Consider the following 15,407-nt stretch of genomic DNA (forward strand, 5'->3'; position numbering starts at 1 on the left):
AATAAAAAGATGCGTCATGCAGTCATTAGCACTTACTTTTCAGCTACCCACATGTAAAAGTTTCATTTATTAACACTTATATTCTCTGACAAGCGAGAACAAATAGTGTAATTTTATCTACTACACAAGAAACACTGCGAATGTTTGATCTTTAATAAGGTCGTTAGTGGATGTGGACGGTGCTGATTGAAAATTGCACCACACACACACACATATATATACATACAGACTGACAGACAGACAGCGACAGACATACATTAACTGTAACTAAGTTAGCCATTTCAATTGTAGGTATATGTGTCTGAATTGATGTCGTTGATAACGATGACATTTATCTTGACTAACACCTGTTGTTGTGAAATTCCATTTCTGTGATATGATTCATGAATATCGATCTGGAGATTAATCACCAACTTCCATGTCACCCATTTCCTAAATATCCGACAAAACAATAAATATTGTTAATTATTTCATATCATTACGCAATATGTGCATCCTAATTAAGGGCACTTCACAATGAAATACAATCTATACTAAAACAATGGTTTTTAAAAGTACAATATGTGTCCTGTTCATCCTCCCTAACCGGTATTCTGTGTATGTCAATACTGTTATAAGAATATAACATTCTTAAGGTCGTTTAACACACAGTGGATTACCTCGTAATTTAATTTTAATATAAGTTTAATAGGTTTTGTGGCCATTTTTCTCGGCGATCCCCACATTTATCACTTCACGAGGCGGATGTGGCCTCTAAATCAATTTATTCTCCTCACATACTATTCCATCTCCACAAACACACGTTTCTTTCCAACTCGTATTAATAACCAGGTGAATCGTGTCACATGGCGACCAATAAAACCTACCTCCTGTTTCAAATATTAAAGATAAAATATGCAAATATTTTCAGCGAGCCTGACACGACATTCTTTTGCTCGTAAAATTTCAGCGAGTCTGACAATTGTGAAACACAACCTCCTTTCGTTCGTAAAATACGGGAAGAACATTAGGAGAAAGTCGGGAACCATGAAAAAGAAACCTATACACGCTTGAAAACGCAATGTACACCAAGAAAATCGTTAATGAATGTCAGCCCAAACCGACGTCCGAAAATTCATAAAGCTGACAGGGCCCCCGATCCGCTAGTCTGTACTGCGGGGCACTCTGGACAGTAAATATTGTGCTGGGTCTTCGGTCTATCGTATCATGGACCGTCAACCGCATGTTTACGTTACCTCGAGACAGGCTGTATACATATAGACAATGTTTGATGTACTAAGTATACAAACAATGTGTTATCTCTCTCTCCCTTCCTCTCTCTCTCTCTCTCTGTACTCCGTGTCATTAAGATCATCATAAAGGCTCAACGACATCGGAACAGTGTAAATTTTTTTAATTTTAAATCTGTTTTACAAATCGAGTGCATACAATACTTTTGAATAGATTATCATATATAAAACTGATTTAGAATCACTTCAGTGCTAATATTTTGTAAATGGGATTGAATGTTCTATATTTGTATATACTTATATATTCATTATTGAATTGACAGAAATATCTTTGACACTACTAAGTGCAGACTGTCACTAATAAAAATATTTAATTAATTACTTATCTATAAGGAGGTATTAGGAAACTACTTTGAATGCAGAATTGGTAAAATACACAGTTTTCCAGGAGTTCTGCCGTTTAATTAAAGGACCCCTCCCCCTCCTACCTTCAGAACATTTTACACGCTTACAATTTCTGTATTTTACCCGATGTTCACGCTAAAATGAAACAAAAGTAATTAAGAAAATATGCTGTTCAGATAGAGGAATGGATTTAAATAAAGATATTAAATCACCTACCGATAATAGTAGGTGTGCTTGCGAGAGAAGATATGCGCAGTTCTATATTTCGTGAAAAGAATATGAAAATAAAATAATCCAGGAAGTTAATCATAAACTGCTCCTAATTAACGAAGTGTAAAGAACACTTCGTGGGTTAATCAATAACTGATTAGTAATCTAGAATATGTGTTTGAACATCCCGACTATCTAGTATTTTTTAACATCTTAATAACGGTTAGGAGATTTCTTCACGTAATATGACAAACGAATGGATTTGTTAAAAGCATGTTTTGTGAAAAATTAAGACCCCTGGGCTTAGTAATTAAAACTTGATAGTTTATAAATGTACCGCCTTTCTAGCCCCCGGGGGGACATTCATAACGGTCTCATTAACAATGATAAAGGTTACTTTAAAATGTAACATGAAAATAATTTAGTTCCTATCAGCCGCTTCAATCTGATCTCTTCCCAAAGAGTCAATATTTCGATTAGTAGACCCACTACCACTGATTATTGACCCCTAGGAGCGGAAACTTGCGCTAGATTAGATAGGTCTGAGCGCCCGCCAGCTCCCAGCGCTTAATTTTAAAACTGCATGAACTATTCTTTTTTTTTTGGTCATCTGCGTTCATTATCTGGACATAAGCGAGGACTTGATTTCTCGCTATATACACACACGAGTGCCACAAGGTAAAAATAATATATGTACTCCCTACTTATTTGCAACAGGTCCATTAAACAAGTTCAAAGGGCGAGAACGCTGTGCGCTTGCGACACCAGAAATTTATGTACCATTTTATTATTTTCTTCTCTACAACGAAATCATGCTAATTATGCTAAAAAGTTTGTGGAAAAAAGCAAACAACCTATACATCAACCCAGTTCGTTATACTTTATCGTGAAATACGAAAACGCTCGTTTTTCACTGCCTTACAAAGTATTCTCTGAAGTTAAGAACCTGACACCTAAACCCGCGACTTTTCAGGTTCAGAATTTTCTTCATTGTGATAACGATAATGCAAATTGCTGCAAACATTATGACGATAAACCCTAGTAAGCTCCCATCAAAACCAATTGAAGCAAAGTGGTCTCCAAAAGCCTCGATCGAGAGACGAAGGTCATATACGGTTAAAAATAAATCTGTTTTAGTGATTTTCTGATTCTTGTTCTCGGGAGGAAATACATGAATTGGTTACTAAGGTAGTGTCTTTTATTATCAGTTTGAGAGTCACCGACATCGATCTTAAATGTTTTCGATAGAGGTTGTCTTTCTAGAGACGAGAGTATTGCATGTCCCTCTCTGTGCCGGGATCCCTATACAATTCGCCGACACTGGGATATTGATCCCGAGTAAAGACGTAGATAAGATAATGAAGAAAGTACATTCAATATTATTTTAAGAAATATTGATGTCCTCTTAAACTTATCGAATTTCAATACTTTGAAAACAGATATGTTAATATTAATAGGTTTTATACAGGTATATATTGGAGAAAGCGGGATCGTGAATCCTTACGCCGATACAGAAATATTTTTATCAACAGTTTCAGAATAAAAGACTAAAATTAATTTTATCGGTGTAATTTATGACATGAGATACATTACTTTTCTAGTGGTGTCATTGAAGGATTGCCAATAAGGTCGATGTATATAGCCAAGTTGATACAGACCGAGTTAACCAGAATCGACAAAGAAGACCTTTAAGATTAAATCATAAGATTTTCTATAGTCAATGCACAACTTATACATAGACCCCACAGTGTCCGCTGGTTACTGTCTACTTATGGTACCTACACAGCAAACTTGGAATCAGAACTCAAATACAACACCAACGTGCTAATTAATATCAGTGGATAATAATCGCGATTTTGAACTTTTAACATTAAATAGAAACAATATATTTTGATACACCCACGTTCATTTACACTTTGCGAGGTTTTTATCCTTGTGTTCGATAAATATTCTTTATATTGCTGATAAACATGAGAAGGGATTGTTCTCGTGTTTTCTCTTAGTCAAGATTGTAATTCATATGTCGTTATCGCCAACAAACTGTCTACCTGTAAATCAATGAACAAAATACAAATATTGATTATATTGTATCCACTTTTGAGTAAATTTAAACAAAGGGGAGAGTATCATCAAAGAAGACCCCCTCCCCGCCCCCAACAAAAAGCTTCCCACATATGATACCACGAAAAATAAAAATGCGTACAGCAAAAACAGCATTAATTAAATTACATGTTAGAATCACTTCCCAGATTTTTCCAGTGAGTTTTCAATATCTTACGTTAAAATCACTCCCCAAGTATTGAGTTTTCAATATGTGACATGTTAGAATCGCTATCCGGATGTTTCAGTATCTTATATGTATGTTAGAATCGCTATCCGGATATTTCAGTGAATTTTCAGTATTTTACATATAAGTATGTTAGAATCGCTATCCGGATATTTCAGTGAGTTTTCAGTATTTTATATATAAGTATGATAGAATCGCTATCCGGATGTTCCAGTGTTTTATATATAAGTATGTTAGAATCGCTATCCGGATGTTTCAGTAAATTTTCAGTATTTCATATATAAGTATTTTAGAATCGTTATCCAGATATTTCAGTATTATATATATATATAAACTTGTATGTTAGAATCGCTATCTGGATGTTTTAGTATCTTATATATATAAGTATGTTAGAATCGTTATCCGGATGTTTCAGTGAATTTTCAGTATTTTATACATAAGTATGATAGAATCGCTATCCGGGTGTTTCAGTATTTTTATATATAAATATGATAGAATCGTAATCCGGATGTTTCAGTGTTTTATATATAAGTATGTTAGAATCGCTATCCGGATGTTTCAGTAAATTTTCAGTATTTCATATTTAAGTATTTTAGAATCGTTATCCAGATATTTCAGTATTATATATATATATATATATATATATATATATATATATATATATATATATATATATAAACTTGTATGTTAGAATTGCTATCTGGATGTTTTAGTATCTTATATATATAAGTATGTTAGAATCGTTATCCGGATGTTTCAGTGAGTTTTCAGCATTTCATATATAAGTATGTTAGAATCGCTATCCGAATATTTCAGTATTTTATATGTAAGTATGATAGAATCGTTATCCGGATGTTTCAGTGAGTTTCAGTATTTTACATATAAGTATGATAGAATCGCTATCCGGATGTTTCAGCGAGTTTCAGTATTTTATATATAAGTATGTTAGAATCGCTATTCGGATGTTTCAGTATTTTATATATAAGTATGCTAGAATAGCTGTTCGGATGTTTCAGTGAGTTTTTAGTATTTTGTATTTAAGTATGTTAGAATCGTTATCCGGATGTTTCAGCGAGTTTCAGTATTTTATATATAAGTATGTTAGAATCGCTATTCGGATGTTTCAGTATTTTAAAAATAAGTATGATAGAATCGCTATCCGGATGTTTCAGTGAGTTTTCAGTATTTCATAGATAAGTATGATAGAATCGCTATCCGGGTGTTTCAGTATTTTATATATAAGTATGATAGAATCACTATCCGGATGTTTCAGTATTTTATATATAAGTATGTTAGAATCGCTATCCGGATGTTTCAGTGAGTTTTCAGTATTTTACATATAAGTATGATAGAATCGCTATCCGGATGTTTCAGTATTTCATATATATACATGTAAGTATGATAGAATCGCTATCCGAATGTTTCAGCAAGTTTTTAGTATTTTATTAGCATGTTAGAATCGATATCCGGATGTTTCAGTGAGTTTTCAGTATTTCATATATAAGTATGTTAGAATCGCTATCCGGGTGTTTCAGTATTTTATATATAAGATGATAGAATCGCTATCCGACTGTTTCAGTATTTTATATGTAAGTATGATAGAATCGTTATACGGATGTTTCAGTGAGATTTCAGTATTTTGTATTTAAGTATGTTAGAATCGTTATCCGGATGTCCCAGCGAGTTTTCAGTGTATGTTAGAATCGCTATTCGGATGTTTCAGTGAGTTTTCAGTATTTTACATGTTAATATCACTCCGCGGGTGTTCCAGTGGTTTTTCAGGATTTTATACATGCATGTTGAAATCGTTCCCTGTGTGCCCCAGTGATTAAATATGTATCGATGACTGCCCTATTTCGGTGACTGACCAGAATCGGTGACCTTTTATTTACGTATGCGTGTTGTGGTTTCCGGGTGTAGATTGCGTCATCAATTTCGCCGTAGTGTTTACAAACATATATAGAGTACGCCTTCACCCCCCCCCCCCCTCCCCCCGAAAATGAACTACTATAGAAGGAGAGTATGCAAAAAATGAACACGAGCACCCCAAAAATAAGCCCATTTACTTATTTCCTTTTCAAGCAAACCTTCAAATTGATATAAAGTATACCAAAAGTCTTGAATTCTACACTATGTTATATTATTCATCGACGTTTAATTGCACATTCCTCCTGTACATACGTTTCAACAGTTACAAACTTTTGGCAAACCTATATATCAATAATGGTCACCGAAATATGTGACGTCACCGTTTTAGGAGCACAAAGTGACATGTTTTTTGTTACGAAAATATATTCAATTAACGTACCAATGGAGTTTGAATTTTTTGGATGAAAGTAAAGGAATTTAATTACTTTAAAGGTAGGTGTATTATTTATTTATTTAATCCAAGTGATTAATGAGAAAATCGCGGTTTATCACTAAGGTCACCGAAACTGGTCAGTCGACGATATGTTAGACTCGCTGTGTTCCAGTGAGTTATTGCATGTTGGAATCGCTAGCCGGCTGTTAGAATCACTCTCCAGGTGTACCCGTGAGTTTTAGTATGTACGGGTATGTTTGTTTTACGTCCCTTCGAGAATTTTTCACTCATAACGGGACTTCACCAACTGTAGGTTAGACCTATGCTTGGCGCTCAGGGCCGCAGCAGTGGGGTCTTTAACGTGCCAACGTTTACCGCGACCTCCGTTTTCAGGGTCATATCCGACAGACCCGTGATTCTCACTTCTACAATGTCGAGCGTTTGACGGAGCAATCACACTCTGTGTTCACGTCATAGGTTTGGACGCATTCATGGTAAACGCGGGAATCGAACTCAAGATCTCCCGGTTACCCGGTATTCCAGTGAGTTTTCAGTATTGTATACATGTATGTTAGAATCGCTCCCCAAGTGTTGTGGACAGTGAGTTTTCGTATTTTATATATTCGATCGCTCCTTGGATGTTTCAGCATTTTATACATGCATGTTAGAATCGCTCTCCGAATGTGCCAGTGAGTTTTTTGTTATGTTGTATGTTAGAATAGCTAGCCGGGTGTTATACAATCACTCCCCGGGTGTTCCCGTGAGTTTACAATAATTTACACCCGGGTGTTCCAGTGAGTTTACAATAATTTACACCCGGGTGTTCCAGTGAGTTTTCAGTTTCACCCGGCAAGCTGATAGGATCGAGACGTTCTTTTACGTGATTTTCAAAAGATGTTGAAATAGTTTCTACTTTTGGATTTGACTCTCGCGATATGCCTTTTCACGGTCTCTCGACCAAGAAGTGGAAGAAACCTGCAAGTTAAAGGATAAGCTGGGACCCAACGGATCCGATTCCGAGATAAAACCTTGGTGACAGTCAGCTTGTCAGATCTATGAAAACTACTCTGAGCATTCAGCCTTTGTCTGAAGGAATACAGTTCGTAATCTCTTCCAAAGTTTTAAATAGCAGGTCCATAATACTCAACTTGTTAAGATAAGAAAGTAAAGAATTAGAGAGACGGCCAAAGCCCCGGGGAATACAGACACGAGAAGGCCTTAATTACTAAACACATGCATTGCGGCTGTATACATATCGATATAATCTTTTTAAAATATTGGTAAATACAAATCGTGTATATTTTTCTGAAGGTTAAACGCAGTAGGCTCTACATTTAATAAAAATCCAGTCACAATAATCTTTGCAAAATGTATATGTAAATGAAGAGTATACATTTCATGGTCGAAGCGCTTCGAAATTTCCTTCTAGTTTTCATCGCCATTCAAAGTGACAATTACCTCGACAAAAAAGACGATAAATGGCGGTATTATTTGATTTTATCGTGACTTGGAGGACAGATAACATCGACCCCAGCTCTTCATGATGTATTTTCGCTTGAATTCTTTTCTTTCCACTCCTCGCCGTGTCTAGAATACAGAATAGCGTTTTTCTGTATTCTGTTTCACCATCTCTCTCACAAATAACACCCGTATTACAATAAGCTGAATCCGGGTGCCACGACCTCATCTTTCCTTCACTGCGGAGCAATGCGATGAATAGAAATCACGTGATACGCGTCTCATATTGCCTATTTTCTTTAATTATAATACGATGCGCGATTTCATCTTTTATATTTTTCTTTACATGCACCTGATATTCTGATATTAAAGTTTTCTATTCGCTACCTTTTCCCCATGCATGAGATAATTTTCGCACTTGAGAAGAACTACAATGCCTACCCATAAACATAACCAGGCTAGTTTTGTGGTTTTGCGGTTCAGTAATCCATGAAGCAGTTAATGTATCATCTTTTTTTTTTGGATTTTTTGATGAAATATTTATAATCTTAATCAGGGAACGAGAATCACGTCGGATCTTATGACTTGAAATCAAGTATGATAGCACGCCATCGACTCGTTACCGTACATGGCCACATGAACTCAGAATCGACCGAGGGCTCCGTGACATACGGAAGGCGGTGGCCCACATATGAAGAAATCTACATGATATGTCATCTATTCATTAATGGTAATAGAAAAAAAAAATCACGATTGGTTGTGAATATTGTAACATTGTCAGTTGATTCGTCGACCAGTTTTTGCGCATTGGCACCGGTATTTAACAGTTCTATCAAGTAACCGGACGTTACATAGGCAGTTAGAGCGACCCCCTGCAACGGACACTTTTTGTTGTGGAGGACCTTTCTACTTTGATAGACACTTTGTGTCAAGGTTAACGATTCTCAGAGGAAGTCACATGCAGTAAATCTGTTTCTCTTACTACACTCCCGTTCTCATATCTGAATTCAGACATGCTTTCCATATGTATTTTAGAGAGTTTTACGATGCTTTCAATTTTTACAATCTCTTGTTAAGATTGTACTTGGTAACGAAGAGATAAAGACTCCCAATTCAACAACCAAACATGTATTTTTGACATTTTTATGTGATTACTACCCGGGTTGATCGACATTATCTGGGGGTCAATAAACGGAAACTGCCGAACATACTTTATGCAATTATCTAACTTAAACGCAGAATAGTAGTTTTCAGTTTGTTTTATGACTCTCCAGACCTTTAATCCACTCCAAAAGATGAATATATGGAAGCTTTGAAAACAAAGTATATACAGATCTTGTTTGTAATCCAATTAAGTATACGAAATGGATTTCAAATTTGACAATTTTGTCCAGATTAAGACAGAGTTTTTGGTAAATTTCAAGAACCCTAGAGTTCAATCTCTTGTAATCGTACATCCGACTTTGGGCTAGGTCGATTGATAAGTAAAAAAGACATGATATTTCCCCCCACGTTTTAGTCACTCCAGGGTTCAAGTGTTCCATTTGGCCAACATCAGAAAATCTTTATCTCAGATTTATCTAAGTTTACTTAATATTTAAGTTGAAGTACGAATGTCATAGCTTCACACTTTGGTATACAGATAGCAAGAATTACCTTTGAAAAGGTACTTAAAAAAGAAACAAAATCAGAATATGATCAAGCCAGAATAGTTGACACTTTTTTTTTAAAGGAGAGGGGGGTTACATTTCCCCTATACATGTATATACATACAAATGGGGACCGCATTTCGTTAAGGGATAGATTTTTGATTTGTCTATGAATTACAGATACAACATAAATATTATTGTATCCACAGAAGCTAATAACCTCTAAAGAGACCTGTCATACTTATAGCAAGTTTAGGTGTTATAAGTTAAGGCGGATCAGAGTGGATTAACGAAATACAGAATTAGCGTTGATAAGGACCTGAATACTCGCATAACCATGCTCATTTTAAGTTAATTAAAGGTGCATAAGGCTTCCCGGGAACCGTTCATATTTGTATAGATATCCTGTTAATCACATCTGCCCGAGAAAACATTTGCCTTATTGATTTCGTTTTGCTTAGAAATCTAGTGTTTAATTGTAGTCCTAACTGTGTACACAATAACCTAACAGTTTCATTTTAGGAGGGATTTCGGAACAGCATACAGAAATTTTCTACAGTTTTCTTTTCTTCGTTTTTTGTTATTAACACGCGTGACCAAAGCTCAACAGAAGACAATGAAAAGTTCTCAAGTCCATTCAGATAGAAATATTTATCTTCTTCATCGGATTTTGGAGTGAAGTTTTGTGTACCAGGACATGTTAAAAGTAAACATTCGACAACAAACTAATTGAAATCAAACAGCAGCTTCCAACCTCAGGGTCTATTCTAAACCCCCAGAAGTTTAAATCGAAACATTTCAAAGAAATGAAAAACGATTTCCATCGTATCAACTTACTCGCAATACCAGAGATCATACAATATTTAAGCAGGGTTAACCCCTTTTTGAAATAACAAAATACACGTGAAAGGTAAAGATAACGAACAGTGATCAATCTAATATATCCTATAAAGAATATAAAATTGAGAGTAGGGTAAACCTGGACCCCTGGACACACCAGAGGTGGGAACAGGTGTATAGTCCCTGTTCAACGGTCACATCATAATCATATCTAATAATCATATACAACAAAGTTTGTCAATCCTTGAGAAACATGTCATGTAGCAAAAAGATATACTAGACAAACACTTGTTTAAAGGAAATTGTAATGAAATGACCAAACTCTAGAAATATGACAATTTTTCAAACCCGATCGGAATTGTAGAATGCGGTGATATACATTAAAATCAGAAAACTACATCCCCTTTTTGTGAAATGGTTTCAAAACTAAATGAATGTATACAGAAAATGACAAATGTATCAAATAAGCATGTGTGTATATGTATGTATGCATATATATATATATATATATATATATATATATATATATATATATATACACACACATATATATATATATACACACACACACACACATGAATATCTAATAAAACATGCCAAGAGAAGGATAAAATCTTCAAGTAACATATACATTAGTAGCGAAAATGTATCGGACAAACATATTGTTAAGAATTTGAATCAAACCTGATGAAAAAGTTCCCATCCCGATCAAAATTGATAGATAATACAAGAATAATGAAATCCCAACATCAAGGTCAAAAATTTGATATGTTTACACATATAATTACATGTATTTTGTGTTCCACTTCCATTTTGACCTTGATGTTGGGATTTCATTATTCTTGTATTTTCTATCAATTTTAATCGGGATGGGAACTTTTTCATCAGGTTTGATTCAAATTCTTAACAATATGTTTGTCCGATACATTTTCGCTACTAATGTATATGTTACTTGAAGATTTTATCCTTTTCTGGGCATGTTTTATTAGATATTCATGCATCACATCACAGTATTAGTGTGTGTCTTATATATATATAAATATATATATATATGTGTGTGTATGTATATATATATATATATATATATAATTCTTTATATATACACACACAGTAACATAACATAAAACGATTGATAGCTTGTATACATGTCTCACTTCCATGTGAAATCATACTTCGTATGTGCTTTAAGTAACGAGCCATTAGATAAAATGTTGGTGTAGCGATCACATGTCATAGGCATGTGCAAAATAACACATGTCAAAGACATGTGCAAAAGGACTTTGCTTGGGTAGTATTATTTGTTTCTAAATTTCAATATTGACTCTTCTGTTCTTGTCAATCGGGGGGTATTAACCTCTTCTACGAAAAATAGAATGTGAAAGAAAACAGAGACAAGTAACACGGATTACAAATCAATTAAAGGATATAAGAGTACAATGGCAAGAATGGAGAAGCAGACGACATATAGGCGATCTGACGCGAACTCATCACTTCTGGAGAATAGGTCGCGGAGTTCTAGCGACCTTGCCAATATATTGGTTTACCTGCGTCAACAAAAATATTTCATTGAGGAAGAGTGTTTGTAAACAACACTCCTTCATTGTTTTCATAACACAGCTTTGGTTTTTCGGAAATTCACCGATTTCTGTCATCAGCATAAACAAGATAATATTATGACACATAGAGTGACAGTGGAGTATACTTTCCTCCTACCAGGAAGAAATTGATTTATTATATCAAATACTTGTATCGTTTATTCTGATTTGATACACATATTTGCGTACATGTTGTAACATTCCATAACGATGTGGACTCCCGACTTCCGCCGCGGACGAACCGTCATATCCTTTCTATCAACCATGTATGGTGCAATGGTTACAGGTTTTTAAGTACATTTTATCTACGTACAAATCCCACAGAGCACCTTTAGTACCACGCAAACAACTGCATATTCAAGTACCATTTACATGAGGAAAGTCACATCGACCCTCAATCTTGGTCACACAGTTGCGTGGTTCATAAGTAACGCTGGTTGCGCAATCAGGACACTGGGGAAAGAAGTATTTGTCTGAACGTTCATGACGTGAAAGTAATTACAGTGTGGTTCCAAAACGTGTGTACACTGTTAACATCATAAAAACAAGGCAATCAGTCCGGAATAAAGACGAAATTGAACTTGGCAAGCACAGTGAACCGTGACACCAGAGCAGCTATGTCGTTTTACCTTGTAAACTCGATCGGTACATGAAATATCGCAGAATATGTTATCAAACACTCGAGACTGCAACGTTACGTTTTCTTAATTAGTTATGATCATGCAATAGTTTGGGGCCCAGGTGTTTGCTTGCTGAACGATGAGGTTCATCTACTGTACTCGATTTTTTGGGTCTTCTTTCAACAATATGTATAAGAACAGGATATATGTTTATAAGCCGTACTTACAGACACTATAACATAAAGAGATGGGTTTAAACGTTTTGAGTCGGCAACAAAATAGCAATGGACCCAAAAATATCACAATGAAACCCTGACGTAGCCAGTGTATCACGGTAGATATAGGCCTAGTCACCCACTGTACAATCCTGAAATAATTGGTACATAAGTATTCAAAGAATTATATTGCATCGTCATCCAAATGCTTCCCTGCGGGTTGCGGGCTTACTTAGAACTAAGTCCAATTTCACATTGAAAGACCCACAACTGCCTCCTGAACAAAAAGATTATCTTTACTTCTCTGTCCATTGTACTTCCTTTGGATCTTATTATGTTGTTTCTTTGTTACACTTGTGGTATTTCAAGATTTCGGGGATCAGGGCATAGGATTCAGTTATTATTTTGAAGAAAAATATTATAGTAAACAACCAATTATAGAGATTCTATTGTCTAGTACTAGCTAAATACCCCGATTGGCTTCCAGACACTAATACATACGTCAGAAAAAGTTATTAAACTTTTCACCTACTTTAATTTTGTCTGAGAAAAAAACCATACACATTGCATGTAACGGTCAATATAGAATATTGAACTATGCAATGATTTAAATCTCTTTTTTGCCATCCGCGTGGTATACCCCAATTATGTTTTTGGTGTCATGAACCGTCTCTGTCAATAGTTGCATTTCCGTGACTCTAAAGGATTTCAAGTTAAAGGTATCGAAAAATAAAGATTTGAAACCCTCTCCATTTGAAACCCTCTCCGCCAAATCTACACGATTAAGCATGCATGTAAACGTCTTTTAGGAAACCCGAATGTGTGACTATTAAGCTTTACCTACATCATTCTGTCTTGTAAATTTCATGTCATTCTTGTTTTTCCCCGGACAACAAGGAACTTGGATGTAGGCGACAAGGCACCGAACACGTGTTTTTACATTTAGTGCTAGAAAATTGGGTTATTGTTAACGTTATCAAAGGCATTTTATAAAATCGGTAGGAAAACTCATTAACTGACTTATATCGATGAAAGCAATATGCATGGATGAGAAACATTTACGTTTATCATCTTCGAACAATATGATTATGTAATTGGTTCCCACGTGCAATCAAAGAATTAATCAAGTGTTAGATCCATAATTTCAAAGACTATTTTCTAATTTTACTTTCTGACACGAAAAGCATTTCAACCGCAAAATAGTAAATATTTAATACGTATTCGAATCGTTGTTAATCGTACAATGCAATACACCGCCGCAAACCAAACATCATCACAAATAGCCACAACATGCATTCAGAATTAGATTGGACGCATAACCCATGGCTTGTGACGAAAAAACACGTGATAATCATATTTTGACCACCTCCAGCAGAAAAAAAAGTTTTCCATTTTGTATGACGTGGTAATCACGTGATCGGGTATTCGAATTCAGTATTAAGGAGAGTCTTGCTTTTCCCTACATGTTAATGATATCATTGTTGATAAACGCATACATAGGGAAAGTGCTCGAGTTTATTCCGTGATGCAAAGCGGGAATTTCCTCTGACTAAAGCACTTGAGAACTTTGAACTTGTGCGGAACGACTCTTCACAAAACAATGCTTGTTCTCTCTTTACTGACACGTTGAGCTAGTTTTAATGAGAACTTAATTAGAAAGGGAAATCGACATCTTATCATGGTCCCTACAAATATGATTAAAACTGGATGGAAGCCAAAATTAATCAAGTCCTCTGTTGTCAAGTGCAGCTATGATTCTGTACTTGTACTCGTTGTTTCTGAACAGTCGTCAGATTGAGATGGTTTTCAATATACTCGCAGTTTCTCATGGTACCCTGTGACTTGCTGAAGAGAATTTGTACTTCAACGACTTCCTTTATAGAAACAAAATCATTATCATATATTTGGTACATCTTTACACAAGAAAAGCAGCATTATATATAGACCAATCTTTAAAAGTTTGAGTTTGCATTACCCCTGGACGGCATTTATTGGTGTGTAAACACTTACACTGAATTGCTCATGCCGAATGCATAAGGTCGTAGATATCCAGGCATTTCTATTGTTTATAGTACCATGTAAATACTCAATACAGCCAGACCCCCGCAATCATACAAAGATCTAAGCTTTTCTCTAGTGCTCAGTCTATTTCAAGGCGTTTTCACCCAATTATGTAAATTTTCATGCCAATACCCCAAGTCTTCACTTAACGCACCTGCTCAACATAATTGGTAAATGTAGGTACGTTTCTGCTGAATTTTGTGCATGTGTCTATATTCACAACTGCTGGTTCTAAACCCGAGATCATTAAGTTTACAACTGATTATAAAGATATAATTGTAAGAAAGACCAGGTTCTCTACAAACGTTTAGCATAGTTGACAATTCTTTATCCACATTAAATCTAATATAAATAATAACAATTCTATCACATACACCTTTTATAGATATGATCAATTGAATTTGCTATACGTCGCGGTAATCAAATGTTGCCCGATACAATGTATCTCGTTAATTTTTATCTTTCATTCCATGTTATAGTCTTGGAATATGATTACATGTTTTGTCATCTGTTGTGCGAAGAATCAATAACATAAT

General features: G+C 35.2%; 1 long non-coding RNA gene across 1 annotated transcript; it reads right to left on the reverse strand.

Moving 5' to 3' along the window:
• Positions 1-65: 65 nt before the first annotated feature.
• On the reverse strand, positions 66-11,121 carry LOC130054886 (uncharacterized). Its single transcript, XR_008803221.1, has 2 exons — positions 11,065-11,121; positions 66-432 (listed from the first exon to the last, which is right to left on the reverse strand). It is a non-coding gene; the product is annotated as an uncharacterized LOC130054886 (long non-coding RNA).
• Between the last annotated feature and the right edge of the window lie 4,286 nt (positions 11,122-15,407).

This window comes from Ostrea edulis, chromosome 5 (assembly GCF_947568905.1).
Source record: "Ostrea edulis chromosome 5, xbOstEdul1.1, whole genome shotgun sequence".
NCBI lineage: Eukaryota > Metazoa > Mollusca > Bivalvia > Ostreida > Ostreidae > Ostrea > Ostrea edulis.